This window comes from Castor canadensis, chromosome 3 (genome assembly GCF_047511655.1).
Source record: "Castor canadensis chromosome 3, mCasCan1.hap1v2, whole genome shotgun sequence".
NCBI classification, from domain to species: domain Eukaryota; kingdom Metazoa; phylum Chordata; class Mammalia; order Rodentia; family Castoridae; genus Castor; species Castor canadensis.
The window spans coordinates 90,829,976-90,838,021 of record NC_133388.1 but is presented as its reverse complement, the minus strand read 5'-3'; the positions used below and the strand labels follow the sequence as shown (position 1 = coordinate 90,838,021).

General features: G+C 41.4%; 1 non-coding gene across 1 annotated transcript; it reads right to left on the bottom strand.

Moving 5' to 3' along the window:
* Window positions 1-7,384: 7,384 nt before the first annotated feature.
* LOC141422046 (U6 spliceosomal RNA) lies at window positions 7,385-7,490 on the bottom strand. Its single transcript, XR_012446711.1, has one exon. It is a non-coding gene; the product is annotated as a U6 spliceosomal RNA (small nuclear RNA).
* Window positions 7,491-8,046: the final 556 nt, after the last annotated feature.

Sequence of the window (8,046 nt, the reverse complement as noted above, 5' to 3'; positions counted from 1 at the left end):
AATAGTGCCATTGTTGCAGGCCGGACCACATGGTTTACCTGATTATGAGTGGTTTAGAGTCCAGCACATAAATAACGGGAGCATCCAATGTAATATTGAAATGCTGAAAATTAACACCTATACAGGAAATTGCAAAGGCTTTAATACTTTTCTTAATACAACCTTTTCTGATGCTGTTAGTGTTTGTACCAACCAAGCTACAGTGTGCCGTGATGGAAGATCCCAAAACTGTCACAGTAGTTCAGTTCCTGTGTCTATCACTGATTGTAACCTCATCTCACCTTCAGAAAATATTAAACTCTGCCAATATTCTCGAAACCAGGGTATAAGTTTCTACAGAATAGCTTGTGATCCAATAAATCCACTACTTAATAATACCTTGGTTCCAGTTCACTTGGATGGGACATTTTAGCTCCAGAGGCAGCATCTCGTGCCATCGCTCATCAGCCAGCTCCACAGTCACATGAAGACCCGATCCCTTCATCCACCTGCCATGTCAGCACCTGTCATGGAACCAGGACCTGACCCCCTTCAAGCTCAGCTTAGCTGAAGCAGCCTGTGGCCTATGCAATAAACATCTTCTCAGAGTCATCTAGATGTCTGTGTGTCTCTTCTTTCTGCCCTGCTGTTATCTAGTCACAATCGTCCTGGAGACATTTCCCTTCCTCTCCATCAGTTTTTGGGGAATAGAGAGATGGGATCATAGAGACTCTTTGTATCAGGGAGGAGCAGGGCATTATTCCTCTCGCTGCCTTAGGCTGGGACTGGGGTCTTCACTGAATCTGCACAGTGACAAAGATTGGTGAGCTTGACTCCTCCATCCCCTCTCCACCACTAAGCCCTCCCCTTGGCTCTCCAAGTCCTTCCTTGCACACTCCAACTTTGGTATTGTTTATGTTATTTTTTAACTGACAATGATTATACAAATTTATGGCATGTACAGAGGTTCTGGTAAATGTATACGATGTGTAGTGATTAAAATCAAGATAATTAGCATTTCTACCACTTGTTATCACTGCCTGTTAGAAACGATCGAAATCTACTCTGCTGGCTATTGTGGAACAGAGTGAACTGTTACCTACAGTCACCCTCTGTGCTGTAGTACACTAGGACAGGTTACCTCTATCTACCTGTATTTTGATAGCTGCAACCCAAACTCTCTCTAGTCCTACGCTCCCAGCCTCTGGCTTCTCTACTCCCCTCACCACTTCCGTGAGAATAAGATGTCTCCAGGACTGAGAACATGTGCAATTTGTCTCCCATATTCACTTATTTCATTGAACGAAGTAGTTACATTCTTGTTTGCATTCTTAATGACTAAATAGCATCCCATCGTGTGTGTGCACCATTTTCATTATTATTTGTAGGGGTGAAGAACCCTTAGGTTGCTTGTGTTTGAATAGCGCTGCAGTAAACATGAGAGCACAGCTGTCTCTGTGTGTGACACACTGATCCCCTGGCTTTGGATGCCTACCCAAAGCAGGGGTGCTGGGTCACATCAAAGTTCTATCTGGAGTATTTGAGAAACGTCCATACTGCTTATAGGAATGGCATCACTAATGTGGGAAACCCTCCTACCATGCACAAGGGTGCCTTTTCACCACATCCTCAGCAGCATGAATTATTTTTGTCTTTTGGATAATATCCATTCCAAGTTGATGAGATGATGTCTAATTGTGGTTTTGATTTGCATCTCCCTCAGGATAGTGCTGTTGACCAGTTTTCTTATATGTGTGGTTGCATTCATCTATGTTCTTGAGGACTGTCTATTCAGATCATCAACTTACTTTTCAGTCTTGTTGTTTGTTTTTCTCCTGTTGAGATGTTGGAGTTCCTTACACATTCTAGACATTAATTCCTTTTCACATGAACAATTTGCAAATATTTTCCTTCATTCTGAGGGTTACCTCTCTCCTCTGTTCACTATTTCTTTGCTGTGCAGGACCTTTCTAATTTGATATAATACTTTTGGTTTCTTTTTGCTCTGTTGCCAGTACTTTTGTTAACATCTCAAACAATTGCTGCCTTTAGCAACTGAAAAGTTTCCTCTAAGTGTTTTTCAGTTATTTTCATAATTTCAAGTCTTACATTGAAATCCTTCAGCCATTGTGAGTTCATTTGTGTAAGGGAGAAAGATGGGAATCTAGTTTCAATATTCTGCATATCAGTATCCAGTTTTACCTGCACAGTTTATTGAAGGAATGTGCTTTCTCAATATACACTCTGGTGTCCTCGTGGAAAATCAGTTGCAGGTAAGGATGTGGATTTCCTTCTGGGATTGCTATTGTGTTCCTTTGGTCTATGTCTGGCAGGGTTTTGCCAGAAGCAGACTGTTTGATTGCTGTACTTTTCTGTATTTTTCACCATTTACTTAATTACTTATTTTTAATTAGGGTATATTTGTTGTGCAGGGGGCAGTCATTGCGTCAATTCCAAATAAACTTGTACTGTACATTGGTTAGATCACCCTCACCACCTCTCCCCCTCTATCCCCTCCCTGCTCCACTTAAAGCAACTGAAAGAGGTTTCTTTGTTGTAGTTCATATAAGTACATGTAGTTCATGCACCATATATCTCACCTTAATCTCTTGCATTCCCCCTCCCTCTCCCCGCAGTACTCCCCAAACAAGTACTCCGGCACACACTCACACTGTACCTATTTTACAGTTCTGCCTTATGTTGTTAATATTTAAGTCAAAATGTTCAAAAGGGTTTCTCAATGTCTCCCTGCTGTGAGTATATGTATTTTGGTCCCTTCAACCCATTCCATTACTTTCCCTTACCATTTACCTCCCAACCCTCCATTTTTCAAAGGCTTTCAATACCTATCTTTATATCCTCTACCTTCACATGTATTTTGTTTTACTATATTACTGATGCTCTACCATTCTCTTTTCTTTTCCTATTTTCTAAAAGTTCCATATACTAGTTCCATTATTAAAAATATGTTCTACATACAAGTTTGTATATGATCATGTTTGGTTTTGGGTGTATGTTTATCTTTTGCATCTATCTTCCACCCACCAGAGAAAACATGACTCATTTGTCTTTTTGAGCCCGGCTTACTTCACTACACATGATGTCCTCCAGTTGCTTCCACTTACCTTCAAACCACATGTCATTATTTCTTATGGCTGAGTAAAACTCCATTTTATATATATATATAATGGATCCATTTCTTGACCCATTCAACAGTTGCAGAGCACCTGGGTTATTTCCAAAGCTTGGCTATTGTCAATAGTGCTGCAATAACATCGGTGTGGAGGTGTCTCTCTATTCTATCCTGACTTATGTTGCTTTAGGTAGATGCCCAGAAGCAGTACCACTGGATCATATAATAGTTCTATCTTTATCTTTTTGAGGCATCTCAATACTGCTTTCCATAGTGGTTGTACTAAGTTGCATTCCCACCAGTAGTGTTCCTGTTTTGCCACATCCTCACCAGCATTTGTGGTTGTCATTGTCCTTAAGTATGTCCATTCTAACTGGGGTGAGATGAAACGTTAGTGGTATATTGATTTGCATCTCTTTCATAGCCAGGGAAGTTGAACACTTCTTCATGTATTAACTGGCTATTTGTACATCTTCCTTTGAGAACTGCCTATTTAATTCATGTGCCCATTTCTTCATTGGGATGTTGACTTTGGGGGTTGAGTTTTTGAGCTCCCTGTGGATTCTGGATATTAGTCCACATGAATAGCTGGCAAAGATTTTCTCCCATTCTATAGGCTGTCTCCTGAGTCTACTGACTGGTTTGCTGTGCAGCTCTTTACTCTGATGCAGTCCCATTTGTTCATTCTTGATCTTAGATGTTGAGCCTTTTGAGTTCTGCTTAGGAAGTCATTTCCTATGCTTCTCTTTTCCAGTGTATTTCCTACTACTTCCTGCAGTGGTTTCAAAGATTCAGGCCTTATATTAGGTCTTTGATCCACTTTGAGTTGATTTAGTATGGGGTGAGAGGCAGCGATCTACTTTCAGTCTTCTATGTGTGGATGTCCAGGTTCCCAGCAGCATTTGCTGAAGGCAATCATGATGATGCCTCTAGTTACGTTCCCTTGATCAGTATTACTTTGGCCCTTTGGGGTCTTTCCCTAGATCCATATGAATTCTAGGATTGTTTTCTCTCGTTCTTTGAAGAACATCACTAGTATTTTTTATAGAGATTGCATTGATCTGTAGATCACTGTGAGTAGAATGGTCATTTTAACAGTATTAACTCTCTGGATCCATGAACATGGGACGTTTGACCAGTTTTTGTCTTCTTTATGATTCCTTTCCTCAGTGTTTTGTAATTGTCACTGCAGATATTTTTCCTCCTTGGTTAAATATATTGCTAACACTTTCATTTTTCACTATGTGCTTTTTGTTTTGAGCTCTTCTATTTGGATTAGTTTCCTGAATTCTTTTTCAAATTGGTGTACAGAAGTCCTTGTGATTTACTTATGTTGACTTTCTGTCCTACAATGTGTCTGAATTTCTTCAGAACTTCTAACAGTCACATGATTATTTCATATATGAGATCATGTCATCCATAAATAGGACAATCTGGAATCCTACTTTCCAATCCAATGAACTTATGTCTTTCTTTCTTGCCTAATTTTTTTGTCTTGGGCTCCTAAGAATCTTGTATACCAAGAATCCTCTTTAAGTCTCTCACTCTTGATATTTTATCAAATTTCTCTTCCCCTACCATCTTCCATGCCACATCTCATCATCGTGGGTACATTTTACAATATTCAGTGAAGCCTTTTAGAAGGAATTAGCTTATACAAATTAGATTGGAAATAGCTTCTAGATCTCCTCTTAGTAATTTTTCATTCACCACCTCACATGCATTAAAAACCCGTATCTTGGGTACAAATTCCCAGTAGGATTCAGGATGTATTAAGGAACTGACCTCAGTATTATACTGAGGTGTTGTTTACCCTCTTATGATATTTTCTGAGTAAAAACATTTTTAATGCTTGGATACAGGCCATCCCAAGAGATATGGGGGCCCAGGAGGAAGTAAAAAATTATGTGTTTCATTTTGTCTGACTTTTTTCTTTTTGTTGGCACAGAGGTTGGAACTCAGGGTCTCACACTTGCTAGGCAGGGGCTTTACCACACAGGCCTACCACCAGCCCTGTTTTGGGGTATTTTCAAGATAAGATCATGCATACTGTTTAGCCAGGCTGATTTCAAACAATGATCCTCCTGATTTCACCACCTGAATAGCTAAGATCACAGGCATGAGCCATCGACTCTGATTTATAAGTCATAGATTTTATGGTGCAAATGAACCTTATAGTACAAGAAGAAAAGCAAAAGAATTCTATAACTATATACAGAACAAAAATAAACAATTTAGCCTCACGCTTTTAAATCTGTGCAAGAAATCTCATATGGATATTAGAGTGGATGCAGGGGTGAGACAAACATGGCAGGTCGGGTGTTTAGGAAGCAGTTTGGGCATTTCTTGCATGCCTGGAGAAGAGATGGCACCTTCCTTCAGGTGGTGGGAGAACAGGAGCAGACGTTCACCTGTAGGGAAAGGCAGGCTGTGGCAAGAGGGATCTCTCAACCAGGCATGGAGTCTTCCACACTCTGCCCTCCACAGCTGTCTCCAGAGGTTGTCAGTTCATTACACACAGAGTGGAAAAGCACAGGCTCCAGGATGAAGGACTGTAGATCCAGGGACAGAAGAGATGAATATGACATGCATAATGACAGCTCCTGCCTTTTTTTCTGGGTGCATGTCATCACCAAAGAGTCCACTAGAAACATAGAGGGGAAGGGAAAATCCTTGAAAGCTGTGGACACACACAACCTGGAGTAAAGTGGCCATGAATGTCTCCAGTAAGTTACTGACAAAGAAAGGAGAATAGTTGTAACATCGTCCCATCTGCACCTCTGTGTTCCAGTTGGTTTCAAGACTTCCATACGGATCCTCCTCTTCCAGCTATGTCTGTTCCCACTACTACTGAGTAGTGTCAGGAGTTCTTGCTCCTAGTTGTCCCACACACAGATACTACACTGGAACTTCTCCTCTGGAGTTGACATGAAGAGTGGCTCTCCAGGTTGGTGTGTGCAGCCTACACTTTGTCCTAGAGCACCGAGTTTGAAAACTTGTTGTGATTAGCACAGTCTCCTGAATTAAGGCAGAGGAGATGTGGCATGAAGTGACTTATCTTTCAAGTACTATGGAAATAAATGGAGGAGGTGGCATGCCACAAAACTAGAGACACACATTCTATGAAAAATATGAATGAACCTCTTCTCTCTCTAATCTGATCCAAAGTCTCTTCCCAGTCAGGGAGGCAGCATCTCCATCACCCTAGACTGCAGACCAACCACCAATCTGCCCTGAGGCTTAACCATGTGACAGGTGGCCTCATGCCCTCTCCTGCCATCTACTCATTCATCCATTTATTCCACCCTCCAGCCAACATCTTCTGAGTAGATACTATGCTCCAACCACTGTTCTAAAGTGATGAGAACAAAATAAACACAGACAGGTTCTTCCTTTCCTGCTCTCACACGGTTCTGGGACATATACAAAGAAGCTGAAAATTGTGTTAATGGTCAGGAGAAAAAATACACAGACCAGTACAGGTAGAGGAGCTCAATGTGCCATGGAAATGACACTGCAGACTGTGAATATGAATGACCCACCTAGGGAAGGAAATGTCAACAAGACAAGAAGAGCCACTTCTAGGTGCACCAGAGACAGAGCAAACCTAGCAGAGAAACAGAGAAAGACAGAGAGACACAATTCAAAGTTCCAAAATTAATCAAAGAACCTCAGAGAGCTCAGGGTACAAGCTGCAGAGCTGTCATCCAGAGGGCTTTGCCCATGGTTCCCACTGTAACAAGAAAGCAGTGAGCACATGGGCTCAGTGGGGTCACATGGTGTTTCCTGCAATTGCCACTGTTCCAAGATTATGTTTATAGAGACTAAACTGAGACACCAGGGAACTTCAAACAGCTTATTTGCTCTGTGTGTGTGTGTGTGTGTGTGTGTGTGTGTGTGTGTGTGTGTGCCCAGGACTTCACCAGTGCTAAGCAGGCATCTACCACTGCTCTAAACCAGCTTCGCTAACCAGCTTGTTAGAGTAAGAAGTAATTCATGAGTCAGAAATCCCAAACCTACAGGTTTAGTGCTCTGATAATGACCAAGCTTCAGAGTCAAATAATTACTGGGACAATGTGCAAGTGAATAAGAAATTATTTCATTTGATTCAAAAATTGCCTTTTCTGGCTTACCTTGGGAAAAGTTCCTGGACACATCAGGATGTAAGTGTTGGCTACTTAGCATTGACAAAGGTTGAGTGTCATTTCTGTTTAACACCACTTCTTACAGAATTGACCTAATCTGAGTTTTGCTTATGTGCAAGCACAGCTAAAGCTATTTTTTTGCTTCACAAATTTGCATGTCATCCTTGCTCAGGGGCCATGGACTCTTCTCTATGTTGTTCCAATTTTGGTATATGTGCTTCTGAAGTGAGCACAAGGCAATTTTTATGGCCAACTCAAGATACGTTTTGTCTGGTCAGGTAGTGGTGGCTGACGCCTGGAAAGCTAGCTACTCAGGAGGCAGAGATCAGGAGGATTGATGTTAGAAGACAAATAGTTCAGAAGACCCTAACTTAAAAATACACAACACAAAAAAGGACTAGTGGAGTGACTTAAGCAGCACAAAAGCCTGCTTAACAAGTGTGAGGCCCTGAGTTGAAACCCTGGTGCTGCCAAAAAATAAATAAAGTAAATTTTCTCTGCTCAGAGACTTTTGAGGCCTGGTGTGTATTTTAAGTTTGCTTTAACAGTCCTACTCAGGAGGAATTCCAAGATGGTGGTTAGAGGGAGGAAGCAGAAAGCGTGCTTCCTAAAGTAAAATCTTAGAGAGACACTGGAGATACACCTTACAGTAAAAACCACTGAGAAGAAGCAAAACCTTGACTCTTCCACACCTCCAGCCTATTCATAGCATCTCCACTTCACGTTAAATGGAGAAACCAGGAGTGCTCCCGTGCTGCCACCACACGCCAGTGCCCAGACTGCTTGGGA